Raw genomic sequence first — 18,897 nt, 5'->3', positions numbered from 1 at the left:
ACCAGTCCTGAACTTGAAGTTCCTGGAGGTCTTGAGAAAGAGTAACCATCTTGAACTTGTCCTTCCTTAGGAGTTTGTTCAAACTGTGGAAGTCCATGATGGGTCTTAATCCCCCGTCTTTCTTGGAAATCAAAAAATAAGGGGAACACCATCCTTTGTTCCTCTCCGCTACAGGCAACAGTTCTATGGCGCCTTTCTCTAGCAGGGCTTGAACCTCCTGCATAAGGAGTGGATCCGGACTCTTCGAGAGATTCCCCGGTGGATTGTCGTGAGGCCTCTGCCGAAAGGGAATGAGTAGCCGTGGGCTATGATCTCCAGAACCCACACATCTGAAGTAATGGCGCACCATTCGACAAGATGCTGCGCCAGCCTTCCCCTAACCGGCGAACCATAGGACATGGCCTCATGACTGAGCTGAAGCGGCTGCGGCGTTGACTGAGGGCAAAGAGGCAACGGCCCGAAGGGCCTTGGCACCTCGAGTACCTTGCTTTCCACCTCTGGCTCTCCTACGGTGGCCCCTTTGACTGGCAGCTCCTCTCGCTTTACCAAAGTAATAACGAAAGGAACCTCCCCTCCATTGCTGTCCCCTAGGACAAAAAGGCGGAGTTTGGCGAACTGCAGCGCCCAACGACTTTGCTGCAGCTTTGGAGATCTGCAACCTCTCAAGGGTCTAGTCAGCCTTGCTGCCAAAAAGATGGACACCATCAAAGGGCATGTTGAGGAGCCGGGCCTGAACATCAGGAGCAAACCCAGACTTCCGCAACCACGCAAACCTGCGTATTACGGTGCTTACCGCCATGGACCGGCTGACTCAATCTGCCATGTCCAAACCCGACTGAACGGCCTCACACATGGCATCCTTGCCATCCTGGACCATAGCAAGAAAACCATCCCGTTCATCTCCTTCGGGAATATGTTCAGCCGCTAAAGAAACACAGTTCCACAGAGTGTGCGTGAAACGTGACAAGACACATACGGAGTTGGCCGCCTGAAGAGCCATACCCCCTGAAGAAAACACTTTCTTAGTCCAACCATCAAAACGCTTGTCGTCCCGATCGGGAAGGATGGTAGGATACGACGCCTGCTTTGCTGGGGCCGTAGCTGCCTGCACCACCAAACTCTCCGGAGTGGGGTGCTTGGTCAAGTAGCAGGGGTCGCTACTGGCTGGGTGGTTGTCGTCCCGATCGGGAAGGATGGTAGGATACGACGCCTGCTTTGCTGGGGCCGTAGCTGCCTGCACCACCAAACTCTCCGGAGTGGGGTGCTTGGTCAAGTAGCAGGGGTCGCTACTGGCGGGGTGGTATTTTCGCAGCAAAGACTTGCCCACTGCCGGGAGACTCTCCGGAGCAGTCCAAGCTGCCGCCGCCGCCACCACCCTCCTCTGTAGAGCCATATGGAACGGCAGTACCGGGTCAGTTGGTGGACCTTGGTCGAGGATATCCGTGAGGTCATTATGAAGAAAATCCCCTGGGGGAGCAGACCACCCCAAGTACTCGGTGATCCTAGACATAAGGTGCCGGTACGAGGAGTCGGCATGGGTGCCAGACTCAGGCCTACAAAACTCCACCTCCGGAGAGGTGTCCAGACTACTGGCGTCGTGCAGGGACTGACGCAGGTCCTCAATATGACTGTCCCTAGAGAATCTCATCTGTCACCGTATCAGGAACCATGCCCTCATCAGAGCTCTCATCCACCTCCGAAATGTACTCAAGATGGTGGAAAGTGGGCACAGAATGGGGAACAAAGCCATGCTTGGCCTTGGCCAGAGCCTTTCGAGGGGGTTCCACCGTACCCCGGGGTACCCCTGTCGAAACAGCCTCGAAAGGCATCGAGGTCGTCGAGTGAATCGGCGTTTGCCGAACGCTGTGCGGACACAGGCCTCGAGGGCGGAGCCCCGAGCGTGTCCTTAGACAGCCTGGGTGCCGATGGCGTCGACGACTTCCTCTGAGGTGGACCCTCGAGAGTCCCTCGATGACCTCGGCGCCACCGGAGTCAACATCTTCTTTTAAGACATCACAGGTACATACTAGAATGATTCCCCTTGTCCGAGCGGGACCGTTGCCGCGAATCGTGCTGACCACCCGAGCCCGAAGGTGTACGAGCGGCGTCTCTATTCGATCACACCCGACCCCACTCAGAGGCGCGGACGGACCAGTGCCCTGCGATTCGAGAATCGTTAGCATTTTCTTACCGAAGGAAGCCCATTCCTCCGGAGTCGCATGCTTGGTGGGATAAGCGACCCGCCGACGGGCGGAGTCCTCGGACGAGGAAGGCGACCGATGACGGCGCTTCCGGGAGTGTCTCGAAGAGGCAGAGGAGTGGTGGGACCCACTCCGGGACCGACACCTACTGGACTTCCGATGATAATGTGGAGAGTCGCCCCTCGAATCGTCCGTCGAAACCCCCGTGGACCTTGACTTCCGGGGCTTGGACACCTTACCTACCGACAGTTTCTTCTTGCGCTCCCGCAAGGCTTTGGATGTAAGTGACTGGCAGTCGACACAATCATCCTTGTCATGGGCCTCCCCGAGGCACCAGAGGCAGGCATCGTGCGAGTCAGTCACCGACATCTTGGACCCGCAGTCCCCCCACTTCTTGAAGACGGACGCATGGTTGAAGAAGAGGAAGACATATTGAAAACGTCTCACAAACAAACAGGTTCAAAGAACAGAAACTCCAAAGAGTCGAGGGGCGCCGAGATCTCTGAAGCGAACATGTTCGCGGAAAAAACCGGAACTGAGGCTACGGGCGTCGTGCGTCCTACTTATAACATCCAGTGACGTCGGCCGTCGGAGGAGGCCCTCGAGGGCAGCGTATCGACGTCATCGATGCAGGACGCAGATGCCGAAAGATTTTCCGAAGCAAGACAGCTGGGTGATTACTGTCATAGATAAGAAATACGTCGGAGGACCCAATCCCCTCGAATGCCTAATCTTTTCCCCTCATTTCCTTCTCTTTGTTGTGCTGCCATTTCCACTAATCATGCAAAATACACCTTTTTAAGTTTTGCCCGTCCTGCAATAGGAAGTACCCCTCGGTAGACACACACAGGCTGTGTAACCACTGTCTCCCACAGGATCACCCCGAAAAGAATTGCCAATTTTACAAGCTCTTTCGACCAAAGAAATTAAAGGACTGCAGAACAAAATGCTGGGCTGCCTGTGCCATGCAGGCCGAGGCCTCCATTGACCTGGAGGGAGCTTCCAGTGATGGCAGTGTCGGTGTCCTAAGTGACGCCGAGGGCGAACGGGATTCGACGGACTTCCACGTGTGAGCTCCTGATTCAATTAAGCAGGCTGGCGGTCCTGTTATAGAGACTACACCCGGCGACTCAAGCACGCACACCTCAGGCCACACCAACGCACATCCCACGGCCGACCGTTGATAATGCTGTCGACCGGTGAAAGCCACGCAGTGTCCAAGGAAAGGTCCTCAAACATCCCTGTCCTCTGGGCCATCGCGCTCGCCGCATGACAGTTTTCCGAAACAGACCCACAAGTCAGTTTCAGACACTGCACATAAGAGGCGCCCTTTCACGCGCCGAAAAGCATGCGTCGAAAGGTGCTTAGAGGCCCCTTCCACTACCTCGGAAATGAGAGAACCCCTCTTAAGATCCATGATGTCGAAATCTACTAAAAACGTAATGCCTTTACCGTCTAAGCCCTCTACCTACCAAGATAGTGGCCCCTCTAAAACTAAGGACAACTCTACACCCTCGGACACTCTCAGGGACCATGCACCACAAGGAGCCTACACCCATACAGGACACTCGTATTTCCAAGGTCATCTGTGTGGACCCCAGAGAGCTTTGATATGGTCATGAGGAAGTTGGCCTCTTTTGTAGACTTTATGGATCGCCATTCTATGGAATGCTTTACCCTTCACAGTGATAGCTAGGGACGAGCCAGCAGCCAAGAAGGCATGCAATGGACACTTTGCAGCCCAGCACCTCCACCCAGAGCCAGGCTACCCCTAGTCTACCCCTTCTAGACTTATATTTTGTTGACGCCACAGGTCACTTTACCCTGGCTCTCAAAGAGATCAAGGGGACCAGTATGATCAGGACCAGGGTGACCAAGACCAATACTACGATGTCTGTAATCCAGCCACCAGACCACCAAGATCAACCAGTGTCTGACTCCCCAGTCGATAACCAGCTCAATACAATGAGCTGCTCCTTAAGGCCGCAGAACATTTCAAAATAGACACCCAGGAGCCGCAATTTAACCCTCTAAGTGCCATGGGTATTTCTCCCCAGTGCCAGGGTCTTTTTGGTGATTTTGGTATGTGGCCATTCAATGGCTTGTAACTTTTGTTATATCTTGGCCAAATGTGGCTCCTTATTTTCCCACATGTAGGCGGTCGTAATGCCACCCAGGAATCCCAGGTTGCTGTAGGGGGGTGAGACAAAATAAGCAAAAAGGGCGAAAATTTTGGGTTTTTTCAAAAAATGCCAATAAAATGATGTACAAAGAAGCCTGTGGTTTTTTCCTTGTAAGAGCTAGGAACAAATGGTTTGCTGTGCTGAGTTCCCCAATTTCCTGGCTTTCCCAAACAGGTTGAGTGGAAATGGAAAAAAATTATTTTGATGTGGTTATCAACCGTTTTGTGAGAGGTAGGCGATTTTTGGCCATTTTTGCCAATTGGACATGCATGGACGGAATGGAGGAAAAGGGCAGGAAAACCAAATAGGAGGACAGAAAGGCATATATTTCTGAAAAGTAGACAAAATTCCAAGTTTAGGAAGGTGTGATTTGTATAGGTCAGGCAACAACTAGGTAGGGGAAACTGCCATCGATTGGGGGGAAAAGCGGGAAAATGACCGAAAATAAAGATGTGTTGGACATGGTTGGCTTGGTACGGCAATGGCTTCTAATAATTTTGAGAAAAGCAATGCTCCGCTACATTCCCCCCTGACTCCTGCAGTTAGGAGAGCATACATTTTTGTAGTGTTTTACAAAACGAGCAATACCACAAGCCAAACACTGAGCCATGGTACACAGGAGTTTTACGCTCACGGCCTGACCAGACGCACTTAGCATGTGTAAATCGGGAAAACCAATGTGGTAAGGAACGGCAAGCATACATTTTTTGAAAGAGCACAGGCAGACCTTTTCAAGGGTAGGTGACTTGTGCAGGTTACAAAAGTGTATGGTGGCTAAAGCAGCGACTAAATGTAGGTCACATTTGGGAAATGAAAGGGTTGTGAGACAAAGGGCACCAGCAAAGGGGTCAAAACGTTATGAAAACCACACAAACACAGCACATGGCCTACCGTCCCGCGTTCCCACAGGTGTCCCGATGAAAACGGTACCTGACACCTGTGGGTGCACCTACCTGTCCGCCAAGGGGAAAGCCTAAAACACAAGTAACCCCAAGTCTGTTTTCAGAGCGGAATCGCAGACATTCTGCCGACCGGCAGAAAATACAGATATGGGCCTCAGGTGTCCAAGCCACCGAGGAAAACAGGGAACCCCATGCATTTCCGAAAAGAGGAAACCTGTGGGAATCCGCAGAGGTATGATTTGCGCACATCGCCCCAGAATTTTTTACCCAGACAGCCCCGCAAAGTCCAAAATGTGGGGAAAAAATGCTTTTTCCGCACATTTCGCTCGGCTCATCTATCGAAACACGCCCCCAACAACACATGGCCTACCGTCCCACGTTCCCACAGGTGTCCCGATGAAAACGGTACCTCACATGTGTGGGTGCACCTACCTGGGCGCAAAGGAATAAGGCTAAACCACTGCTATTCCCCCCCCCCCCCCCCAAAGGGTTTGGGGAGGCAACCTACAGATTTAGGCCTGGGGTGTTTCAGCCACCAAGAAAAACAGGAACCCCCATGCATTTCCGAAAAGAAGACACCCGTGGGAATCCGCAGAGGATTGATTTGCGCACATCGCCCCAGCCAGAATTTATTACCCAGACAGGCCCGCAAAGTCTGAAATGTGGAACGCTTTTTCAGCACATTTCGCTCGGCGCACCCATCGAAACACGCCCCCAACAACACATAGCCTACCGTCACCCATTCCCACTGGTGTCCCGATGAAAACTGTACCTCACGTGTGGGTGCACCTACCTGGCCGCCAAGGGGAAAGCCTAAAACACAAGTAACCCCAAGTCTGTTTTCAGAGCGGAATCTCTGTCATGATCTCTGCTTCCAAAAGGTCAGGGTTTTCCCAACTCCCTTGGAAGCAGATCCATAACCCAGGTTCCGAGTGCCAACCAGTCCCAATTGGGACCTTTTGGACCCAGTCCTGGCGCCAGTGGCACCAGGCTCATAAATATGCCCAGTCCCAGCGCTGGAAGCGCCGGGCTCATAATGCTTGGGTGGACTTACCTTCAGCAGACCATGCTGCTTACTTGCCTGCCAGTTGAGCCTCTGATCCTCTTCTGTTTGGAACTACTTTTCCTGTTGGGTGGGGCTGGAGCCACTCCCTAGATTCAGAACACTGGAACTCTTCTGGAAGGCAGGAACTCTTTTCTTACCAGGAACTCTTTTCTTACTTGGGCGTGGCTGTGGAAGGAGACACCTAAGCACTACAGGAGGCTATTTAAACCACACCCGGTGGATGAATCTTGCTTTGCGTTATTCTGCAACCTCTGCAGCAGAACGCTCATCGTGTCTTCTGCATCCGGTCCTGGGCCTAAGGAAAAAGGCTTACCATCCTGAATCCAGTCTTCAGCAACACCTATAAAGACAAGAAAGAACAGGTTAGCATTTCGGCATCTGAAAGGCAAAGTCTTACCATCCTGAATCCAGTCTTCAGCAACACCTATAAAGACAAGAAAGAACAGGTTAGCATTCCGGCATCTGAAAGGCAAAGGCTTACCTACTCTTTGTGCGCTCCGGAGGCCTTCGGCGCTGCATCCCGCATCTGAAAGACAAAACAAGGTGCGTTTAAAGACATTGGGGAACTTTAATACTCACGTGCCATTACTCCTTTCCACATCTAATCCAGTGGGTATTCCGGCACCCTGCAGCCGCTCCGAACTCGTACCTGCAAAATAAAAAGACAGTTAGAGCGCATAGTGAAGCAGGCAACAAGCGCTTACTTACGTGCTTCCAGGCGCTTCTATTCATCACACGGGCTCCATATTCAACTCACTTCAGCCCGTCATCCGCCATCGCCGGAACCCTGCAAAACAAGAGACATCATTACTAAAGACTTTAAAGACATTTGAATGACTCGAAACTTACCGTTCGTGCAGTAAACGACGGACAGCAGTCCTCTGAAGTCAAGAGGCCTGCGCTACCTATCCAGTGAAGAAACTGGTTACAGCACCCTGCCCTGAGGCAGATGGAGAGCTCGGCATTCACTTACCTAAGGTGAGAGCGTTAACCTTTGGGGGTCTACAGGAGAGGAGAAGAGGAAAGAGATAGGGACACCCCAATAACCCCAGTTCATTAACCCCATATTTTCTATCTGCAGACATCTTACTCTACACGTCAGGCATACAGTGCACAGAGGTCCAGCCCAAAGAGCCAACCGGGTGCTACACATCACCTTTGAAGATACGGTAGTCGCCCAGTCAAGACCGGCGCCTCTGCGAGAATCAGGTGAGCGTTACAATCTCAGACATTCTGCCGACCGGCACAACATACAGATATGGGCCTCGGGTGTCCAATCCACCCAGGAAAACAGGGATCCCCATGCATTTCCGAAACGAGGATACCCGTGGGAATCTGCAGAGGTATGATTTGCGCACATCGCCCCAGAATTTATTACACAGACAGGCCCGCAAAGTCCGAAATGTGGGGAAAATGAATGCTTTTTCAGCACATTTCGCTTGGCGCACCCATCGAAACACTCCCCGAACACATGGCCTACCGTCACGCATTTCCACAGGTGTCCCGATGAAAATGGTACCTCATGTGTGGGTGCACCTACATGGGCGCAAAGGAATAAGGCTAAACCACTGCTATCCCCCCCAAAGGGTTTGGGGAGGCAACCTACAGATTTAGGCCTGGGGTGTTTCAGCCACCAAGAAAAACAGGAACCCCCATGCATTTCCGAAAAGAGGACACCTGTGGGAATCCGCAGAGGTATGATTTGCGCACATCGCCCCAGAATGTATTACCCAGACACCCCTGCAAAGTCCGAAATGTGGGGGGAAAAAAAACACTTTTTCCGCACATTTCGCTCGGCGCACCCATCGAAACACGCCCCCAACAACACTTGGCCTACCGTTCCCACAGGTGTCCCGATGAAAACGTTACCTCACATGTGTGGGTACACCTACCGGGGGCGCAAAAGGAAAAGGGTAACCCACTGGTCACCCCAAGCCTTTTGCCGGTGCCCATTGTGTTCATGTGGGCAACCTACAGATTTGGGCCTAGGGCGTCGAAGCCAGCAGGGAAAACAGGGAACCCCATGCATTTTCCAAAAGAGGACACCCCTGGGAATCCAGAGGTCTGCCTTGAGCAAATTGCCCCAGTTTTTATTAGCCACAATCCCCGACAAAGTGTGATATTTGGTGGGGAAAAAACACAATGTTCACTTTGTCTGGGGTTCTGGGTAATAAATTCTGGGCCGCTTCGCACAAGTCAGACCTCTGCGCATTCCCACGGGTGTCCTCTTTTGGGAAATGCATGGTGTTCCCCGTTTTCCTTGCTGGCTTCGACTGCCTAGGCCCAAATCTGTAGTTTGCCCACATGAACAAATTGTGCTGTGGCGAAAGGCTTGGGGTTACCAGCGGGTTACCCTTTTCCTTTTGCGCCCCCGGTACGTGCACCCACACATGTGAGGTACCTTTTTCGTCGGGACACCTGTGGGAATGCGAGAAGGTATGACATCTGTTGGTGGCGACGTGTTTCGGTGAGTGGACACAGGGAAATGTCTCTGAAATTGGCTGGAAATGCAGACAATTCTCAGACATTTCCCTCTGGCCACTCACCGAAACACACTGCCAACAGCACATGGCCTACCGTCCCGCGTTCCCACAGGTGTCCCGATGAAAACAGTACCTCACATGTTTGGGTGCACCTACCGGGGGCGCAAAAGGAAAAGGGTAACCCACTGGTCACCCCAAGCCTTTCGCCACTGCCCATTGTGTTCATGTGGGCAACCTACAGATTTGGGCCTAGGGCGTCGAAGCCAGCAGGGAAAACAGGGAACCCCATGCATTTTCCAAAAGAGGACACCCCTGGGAATCCAGAGGTCTGCCTTGAGCAAATTGCCCCAGTTTTTATTAGCCACAATCCCCGACAAAGTGTGATATTTGGTGGGGAAAAAACACAATGTTCACTTTGTCTGGGGTTCTGGGTAATAAATTCTGGGCCGCTTCGCACAAGTCAGACCTCTGCGCATTCCCACGGGTGTCCTCTTTTGGGAAATGCATGGTGTTCCCCGTTTTCCTTGCTGGCTTCGACTGCCTAGGCCCAAATCTGTAGTTTGCCCACATGAACAAATTGTGCTGTGGCGAAAGGCTTGGGGTTACCAGCGGGTTACCCTTTTCCTTTTGCGCCCCCGGTACGTGCACCCACACATGTGAGGTACCTTTTTCGTCGGGACACCTGTGGGAACGCGAGAAGGTATGACATCTGTTGGTGGCGACGTGTTTCGGTGAGTGGACACAGGGAAATGTCTCTGAAATTGGCTGGAAATGCAGACAATTCTCAGACATTTCCCTCTGGCCACTCACCGAAACACACTGCCAACAGCACATGGCCTACCGTCCCGCGTTCCCACAGGTGTCCCGATGAAAACAGTACCTCACATGTGTGGGTGCACCTACCGGGGGCGCAAAAGGAAAAGGGTAACCCACTGGTCACCCCAAGCCTTTCGCCACTGCCCATTGTGTTGATGTGGGCAACCTACAGATTTGGGCCTAGGGTGTCTAAGCCAGCAAGGAAAACGGGGAACCCCATGCATTTTCCAAAAGAGGACACCCGTGGGAACCCACACATGGCCAAATTGGAAGGGCGGCCCATCTCATGTAGCCCTCCCCAGAGGCAGATAATGGGCGGGGCTGTCCTGCACTCCTCCCTGGGCTCAGGCGTCCGTTCCTAGGAGCAGATATCTGGTCCCAGGGAGGGCTGCATGACATGGCACCCACTCCATTGCCATTGGGGGTCAATGCCCCATCCTATTAGAAACTTCCCAGACCCTTTGGGGTGCCCCAACAGCCCCCCTAAAAAGGGTTTCACCATTTTCCATTTTTTCTTTGTTTACGAAACTTGCCCTGGTGCAGAGGGGCACATTGGTTTGCCAATCTGGCCCCGGGGTGCCCAAACCTTACTGCCCCACCCACTGGGGGGCCTGTCCCACCATTTGAGGCGGCCCGCTCCTCACCCACACTGAATGGAGGGGGGGGGCACATCATGCAGCCCTTCCTAGGAGGCTCAGGGAGGGCAGCATGAGGTGTCTTCCCCCCGTCCCCCTCCCAGCCATTTGGGGTGGGGGGGAGAGGGCCACCACAAAAGGTGGGGCAGGACCCCCAATAGATGGGGCAGTAGGGTGTGGGCACCCTGGGGGCAGATTGCCACACTAATGTGGCCATCTGCACCAAGCGAAGTTGGGTAAACAAAAAAAGAATACAAATTCACAGGCTGCTTTTTAGGGGGGGCTGAGGGGCACCCTAAATTGGCAGTGAATGATGTACTGCAACGGGGGGAGGCCCTCAAGCCCCCCCCCACCCCAAATGGAGGGCCCCACCTCATGCAACCCTCCCTGGGGGCAGGTAGGGGGGGCCCACCTCATGCATCCCTCCCTGGGGTCAGATGCCCCTTCCTAGGAGCAGATATCAGCCCCCAGGGAGGGTTGCATGATGTGGGGCCCTCCGTTTGGGGTGGGGGGGGTTGAGGGCCCCCCCGTTGCAGTATATCATTTGCTGCCAATTTAGGGTGCCCCTCAGCCCCCCCCCTAAAAAGCAGCTTGTGAATTTGTATATTTTCTTTTGTTTACCCAACTTCGCTTGGTGCAGATGGCCACATTAGTGTGGCAATCTGCCCCCAGGGTGCCCAAACCCTACTGCCCCATCTGTTGGAGGTCCTGCTCCACCTTTTGTGGTGGCCCTCCCCCACTCCACCCCCAATGGCTGGGGGACACACCTCATGCAGGCCTCCCTGGGCCTCCTACAAACGGCTGCGTGAGGTACACCCCACCTCCATTTGGGGTGAGGGGGGAGAGGGCCACCACAAAAGGTGGGGCAGGACCCCAATAGATGGGGCAGTAGGGTTTGGGCACCCTGGGGGCAGATTGCCACACTAATGTGGCCATCTGCGCCAAGCGAAGTTGGGTAAACAAAAAAAAAATACAAATTCACAGGCTGCTTTTTAGGGGGGGCTGAGGGCCACCCTAAATTGGCAGCGAATGATGTACTGCAACGGGGGGTGGCCCTCAACCCCCCCCCCCCCCAAACGGAGGGCCCCACCTCATGCAACCCTCCCTGGGGGCAGATAGGGGGGAACCACCTCATGCATCCCTCTCGGGTCAGATGCCCCTTCCTAGGAGCAGATATCTGCCCCCAGGGAGGGTTGGCAGGGGTGCCCCCTTTCTACTTCGGTTGGGGGGCATCCCCCCTTTCATTCAGTAAAATATCCATGGTGGCTAGTGGCCCCCCACCCCTTCCCCCACCCCTTTCCCCATCATTTCTATTTTATTTTTTTCATTCCCCTGGGGCAGATGGTCAGCCATCTGCCCCAGGGTTCACATGCATGTGCCCCCATGCTTTGGGGGCCGGGAGGGGGGAGAGGGCTGCTTACTTGAGTCAGACCCCCCCCCCCCTCACAAACGGATCCATGGTGGTCTAGTGGGTTGCTGGTCACGGATCGAGCTCTCTGCGCTGATCCGTGTCCAGCAATGCCTCATATGTGGTGTCCTTGGAAAGGGGGGAAATCCCCCCTTTCCAAGGACACCACTTTTTGCAAAATCCCTTGTGTTCTAGTGGGCCCCAGGGCCCCAAACCCTCTCCCACCTCCCTCTTCCCCCTAATTTTTTTTTTCACCCCTGGGGCAGTGATCATCTGCCCCCAGGGGTCTCTGCCGCTGTGGCCCCATGCCTTGGGGCCACAGGGGAGGGGGGCTGCATACCTAGTAAGCAGCCCCCCTCCCCCTGCGTCACAAACGGATCTGTATTGATCCGGTGGCATTGCTGCCCGCGGATTGCGCGCCCTGCGCCCGATCCGCAGGCAGAATTGCCACTCAATGGGTATCGTTGTAAAGGGGAGAATCTCCCCTTTCCAACGATACCCGCCTCGATCTCCGGCTTGAAATACAGCCGGAGATCGAGGTGGACAAAGAAGGTCTCTTACCTTCTCTCTTCCCCGCAGCAGCCGAAAATGGCTGCTGCAGGGAATTTACTTTCAGTTTCACGCCGACGTGCGTTACGCAGGCTGACGTGAAACTGAAGGTAATCCAGCCCCCTGGCAGTGGGGGGGGACCTCCCCCTCACATAGCCCGGGGGTTGGATTACAGTTTTGAGCGATCCCTGCTTTGCATTACCCCCTTTCTCTACAGGTACACTTTCAGACGGACAGCCCGCTCTGGGAGAAAACACTCACACCCGAGCATTGTATCTAACATGTCCCACTACTATGGTCAGGCAATTAATTGTAATCACTCACACCTCACTTCCATAAACGGATAAAAGACGGAACACGAGAGCACTCTGAGCGAGGAAAAGCACACAAAGGAACAGTGTTTTCGAGATGGCAGCTGAACGAAGGGAGAAAGACTGCAAACCAAGAAGGGTGTGCCAAAAGGGGATACCCTTGACCTTTCTGACGGAAAGCCGTTGCTTTCCAGAGTCTTTTGGAGTGAACAGCATAAGGACAAGACACCAGACTGAAATTTCCTGCATTGCGTGTCAGAGATACCCCCGGGGCCCTCCTACATGGCTGATCGAGTCAGGGAGGAACAGCAGCCGCTGTGGTACAGTCCTTGGCTCCTAGATTAAAGCAGCGCCAGAAAGATCAACACAGCTGGTGAGTTGGGGAGACCGATGCAAGACTGGTCTGTTTTTCAGTCAAGGATGCAAGCAGCAACATTGTATAATGAGCGCACGAAGCAAGATTTATGAAGTGTGTGATGAAAGACGTGGGGAAAGCTGGATTGCTAATGGATGTTTGAAGAAAGGAAAGATACAACACCTGTGACAGTGGTCTGGCACTGCGTGTGTTCTCAATCGAAGGTCTCTGTAGGTTTCCAGCTAAAAGTGATGAAGAAAAAGTAGAAAACTAGAATGAGGAATTAAGTGAATGTAAGTGGTCCTGTAACGATTTTTTGAAATTCTTCAATTTTGAGACGGCCCGAGCGCGAACGAGGCAGACCAATTGAGAACACTGTGTTTAAGGGGCCAGAGCCAAAATGAGGGAAACCAATCGTGAATATTGTGCAAAAGGGAGCCCGAACCTGAAGCAGAGAGGCCCGGGTGAATAGTGAACCTGAGAACTTGTGAATGTGAACAAAACTGCTAAAAAAAGGAACTTTGGTACTTGTTTGATACGTCAGGCCCCCGTAATAAGAGACTTTGGATGGTAAAGAGACTTTGGCACAGAAGGCCCTGATATCTATGTTTTGAACTGTATCCTCGTGGCAGGGAAGCCAGAGTGTACGCGAAGCTTGCACGTGCCGCCTAGTCCCGTGCTGAAAGCGTAATTTGTATTTAGAAGTAAGGATTTGCAATAGGTTTATTAGTATAGACCCTTTTATTTTGACAGACTCCACTAGGACTGCGTTATTTATTATTTGATGGTCGTAGCTTGCTCCCATCCTCGGATTTAAGATAAGATAGGTGTTAAACCAACACATTGAAGTTCAATTAACACCATTATCACTTGTCTGTCGTCACCGTTTGATACCATGCCTTCCTTACATAGCACAGATAATGAATACTGATTTACCTACATAGGGTCTTGAACACCTTCGCTGGTAGGTGCAATGTATAATTACAGTTCAAGGTAAAACCCATGTCCTTTGTACCATTGCTGGAGATGCACGTACTACCTAATGTTGCTTATATGAAGAGTTGGTGCGTAGGAAGGCAGTTGAGAGGCTTGATTGCTGTATGGTGACATGTTCATAAGGAAGGACCATTCCTGCCATTCTCTAGGAAACAAGTCCATTAGTGGGAAGGTTCCATTAGGCCTTGTAACACCCTCACAACCCTCCTTTTTCAGAAGATTTTCATAAAGCTATTGAATCCCTGGTGAGTTTCGCTTGGTGCTACCTATTTTCGCATATGTACTAAAGAAATGAGGGCCTCCGCTAGCCACAGCTACATGCAGTGCATGACATGAAGTGGAGAATGGTAAAGGGAGCTGCTGCAACGGGAGGCCTTTGCCAACATAAACTGGGTAATTCAGACGGATATAGCAATTGCTTCTATTAATGATTTCTATGTGTGTTATGTAACAGTGAAACAACAGTATTTTCCTCTAGAAATCTCTACCTGTGGTATTTCTGCAGAATGGATAAAGTAGGCACAGCTAGTGGTATTGTAGACCACTGGAAACGCAACCTATTCTACCAATAACTATCCTCCAATAGCACACACTATGGTAAAAATCAACATTGCATATATAAATGTTTTTGTGGTATACCATTCAGTCTTTTTGTCCTTATTGAATGAATTGCTCTGGAGCAATACAATGGTATGCGTTTGTCCTGACACATTCTACATCTTAATCATGTAATAGGTAAGTCAAACGTACGGTTTGTAGTTGCGCTGTAATTTTATGGAGTGTCTCTTACTACTAGTTCACGCCCAAGTAGTCCACAATGTGGTCTTGCCCACCCGGTAGCTGTTCCTCGCGGAAATGTATTCCTCTTCACATTTAGTAGTTCGGCTCAGTTTCCTGGGTCTCTAATAATATTGTGGCACTTCAGTTGCCCCAGCAATATCTTTGAGAACAATGTTTTTGCAAAGATCAATAGTCTTACCACCGGAGGGGGCTTTTGGGTTTCCTTAACAGTGAATGCACTATCCACAGGGGCAGGTAACAAAGAGGGTGGTGCATGCTTCACGTGACTGGAGTGGATCCAGCTTTTGTGGCCACTGCACTTCACTGCAGTCTGAGTGGATAGCAGCACCTGCACTGGGCCCTTCCATCTGGGTTGTAACCCAGATATTCACTGAACGTTCGGCACATAAATCCAGTTGGTTTGTTGAATCGGTTTTGGCAATTTGTCAGTGACCTGTTTGTGGATAACAGATGATGTTTTAGTCATCTCCTTACAGTAATCTATCAACAAAAGGTAAGGTACAGTACTTAATCCCTTCAGATTTGGTACACCCCACACATTAGCTGGGTGGCCCATGACTACTTCGTAAGGAGACAATCCAACACCCGAATGCACAATATTTCTCATTGAGAATACTGCTAGTGGGAGTGCATCTACCCGTCCTAGGGCACTTCTGGTGCATATTTTTGCCAATGTATTCTTTAAAGTAGAGTTTTTCTCCATTAATCCAGCTGCTGGGGATGGTAGATAGCGTGACATTTCTCCCTAATGCTTAAAGCCTTACATATCAATTCTTTAGTGGTATTAACACAATGAACACCGTTATCGCTCCAAACAGTATGTGGCAGCCCGGTTTGGGGCAAATAGTCTTTAACTAGTATGTTAGCTGTGCTCGGGCCCGTATTATATTGTAATGCAAATTCCTCTACCCATTTGCTGAACATACATACTAATACATATTTTGAATGGATTGTGTCCTCCCACGTATTCATCTTTGACACTTGTGGTCCAGCTTCAGCTGCTTTGGAAAAAAAAGTAATTAGGCAGAAGGCGCTGTGCATCGATGCCGTCGAATCGATGTCCCTCAAAGGCCTCTGCCGAGGGTGATGTTATTGAACGCATATATAGCATGCGCACCCTAAGTTACCTGCGGTAACCCAAACGTGGACCCCCTTGCTCACTATGCTCAGAGAGGCACAGCTCCACCTCACTGATGAGGCCCAACAAGGCTGAAACGCGTGCATGGGGTTGCTGTAGGTACTCTTGTTCAGAAGGGAATTGCCATAGCATTTAGGTGCTGGACTGCCTATGTGGGCGAGACAAAGACTGATATGAAAATGGGTATTTCCCATCTCTGAAAGGTACAGGGAGCACAAATCGATGGCTGCAGGCTCTTAAGGTGGGGAAAAACACAGAATAGGTGATCATGCCATGTTCTTTCTGGAGAAGGGTGCCTGCTACCTAAAAGTACACACTAACCCTGGTATGGGTTCTTCGCTGGTGGTCCAAAGACAATTTATTGAAAGGAAAACCCTTTCGCAATCCACCAGTTCAAGCAATACTAACACCGGATGCCTCACTCTCCAGATGGGAGCCCATTTCATTCACCACACAGCTTGTGGGTAGTGGACACACACCACAGCCCCAAACCACATTAACCTTCTAGAACTTCTAGCAGTAATCAAGGCTCTGCAATTTTTTCAGCAGTATCTTCTAGGTCAGAAAGTAGAAGTCCTCACAGACAGCACCACTGCCATGGTCTACCTATAAAACAGGAAGGCACACATACCCTAAGTCTGTCCCGAAAGATGTGGAAGTGGGCACTCAAACGTAACATGTTCCTAGTCTCAAGTTCCAGGGGAACTCGATTCTCTAGCAGATTCTCAGAGCAAAAATCCTCTCCCAGAAGAGCACAAGTCGCAGCTCAAACAAAGACATTCTAGATTATATCCTTTCCATGTGGGTTGTCCCCCTTTAGACTTGTTTGCCACAAGCCGAACAATGGGCAGACTTTGCGTCCATATTTCTCCAACCAGAGTCCAAGGGGAATGCCCTGTGGATGAGTTGGTCAGGGAAATTTGCTTATGCAACCCCCCTCCCCCTCCTCCAGCGCTCCACCCAACACCACTCCTCAACAGAATAGTGCACAAGATGTACCAGGAACAAGCCATGCTAATACCGATAGCTCCAATCTGGGCAAGACAACCATGGTTTTCACACCTGCTCAAACTGGCGATGTGCAAACCAACCAAACTCCTGTGCCCCTACAACATGCTGTCCCAGCATGGGGGGACAACACTCCATCCACAGTGTATGAACTTGGCATACTGGCTCCTGAAGTCAGTTTGGGCACTTAAAGCTTCCACAAAAGTGTATGGATATCCTAAAGGAGGCAAGAAAATCCAACACCAGACACTTTTACTTCAACAAATGGAAAAGGTTTGTAATATGGTGCCGGCCACAATCCTTAAACCCAATTGAATGTTCCACTTCCAAAATTCTACACTACAGGCTTCACCTACTAGACTCTGGCCTAGTAACTCCATCAAAGTACACCTAGCGGCTCTGTCTGTGTACTCCAATTCACAAAACAAGGTGTCTTGATGGAAGGTTCCTGTTATTAAAGCTTTCATGGAGGGAGTAGAGACTATATCCGCCCCATTTCTAACTCTCCACCAGGTTGGGACGTTAATGTGCTCTCAAAGCTCATGGGTCCGCCACTCGAACCTATGCACAAATCCAGCCTAAAATACTTGACCTACAAAACTGCCTTCCTAGTAGCCACCACCTTGTTTAGACAGGTTAGTGAGCTTACATGCACTCTGTACAAGAACCTTTCTTTAGAACACGTCCTAGGTTTTCACCTAATTTCATATTCAAGTTCCATGTCAACCAATCTATCAAACTATCGACTTTTTTCAAAATCCATCTAACTCTTCTGAAAGAAATCTCCATACACTAGATGTAAGGAAGGTGGTCTTGTACTATGTAAACAAAACAAAGCCTGTAAGGAAAACAGACCATCTGTTTCCATAGCAACTGGCAGGGAAGGGGATCACATTTCAAACAACGCCATCTCCAAATGGATAGTTAAGTGTATAAAACTGCTATTCACTATCGAAGAAGACCCTTCCTTTCACACCAAGAGCACCCTCTCCCAGAGGTACAGCAGCTACTTTAGCATTTATTGCAAACATCCCTCTAGACCAGGGGTCCCCAACTTTTTGTGTGCAATGAGCAAAATGTGCATATCAAATGAAATGGTGAGCAACATCGATTTTTCGATGGAACATATCAGCGCTTATTTTGCTGTACTTGAGTTATCTAGACCACCTGCAATTATAGTAAAGAATATTTGCAAGGCCTTCAACTTCATTTGCCATTAAGTAGTTCACATGAAATGTTGGGGCAATTGAGTGGTCAGGTGAGCTTTTTAGACACATAGTACCAGTCAAGTTGTAAAATATAGTAGGGATAAATCAAATTTACCAGGGGTTTTAGGTTCTCGAGCAAAATATGTTTGAAATTTAGTGCAGATGTTTTGACTGTAACATTGGTCACAAATGGAGCACCGATTTTCAGGTGTACTTTGGGATTCTGCCATGGGATTTTCTGGGATCTTTAGATCAGAAATACTGTTCCACATTCATTGATTACTGTATTGTGGATTCTTTTTTCTTCAGTGATGTTATATGTTAATTTCTGATTGAACAAAGTGTGAACACTATCCTCTTGAGTTAATTTTCCAATGGCCAGGGTAGGCACCACGAAGATGAGGGGCTAGTTGGCGGTGCCTAAGCTCGACAAGGCGGCATTGGAAAGAATGACTATTTCACAAGAAATTAAGATGTTCTCTTAAACTGTTAAAGAATTCAGAGGCCACAAAGGAAAGTGTCACTTTGTTTGAGTCTTTGGTTGGACTATCTGGGACAGAGCTATTGGCAAACAGCACTCCCAAGTTCAGGAGGTCCATGTTATAGAAAGGGATGCCCCATGGTTTGATGATCGAATGTAGAATCTCAAAGAAAATTGAACCATGGTTTAATGAGTGGTGTGTACATGGCTGGTCATATTTATAGTATTAAAATGGCAAATAAAAAATGCCCAAAGACGCACACAAACAAATGTAAGAGTTTAATGACAAACAATGGTAGCTTTTTCAAAGTACACACCATTGTTTTATGTGTAATGCAGATGAGACAGGCATTATA

At 50.4% G+C, this 18,897-nt stretch overlaps 1 protein-coding gene across 2 annotated transcripts in view; it reads left to right on the top strand.

Annotated features, from left to right (window-relative positions):
• KAT8 (lysine acetyltransferase 8) overlaps positions 1-18,897 on the top strand; it is a 1,009,124-nt gene that overhangs the window by 172,429 nt on the left and 817,798 nt on the right. The window lies entirely within an intron of this gene.

The sequence above is a fragment of the Ambystoma mexicanum genome, chromosome 3p, assembly GCF_040938575.1.
Source record: "Ambystoma mexicanum isolate Mex_15411 chromosome 3p, UKY_AmexF1_1, whole genome shotgun sequence".
NCBI classification, from domain to species: domain Eukaryota; kingdom Metazoa; phylum Chordata; class Amphibia; order Caudata; family Ambystomatidae; genus Ambystoma; species Ambystoma mexicanum.
The sequence above is the reverse complement of the archived record's forward strand: the minus strand, read 5'-3'. Positions and strand labels throughout refer to the sequence as shown.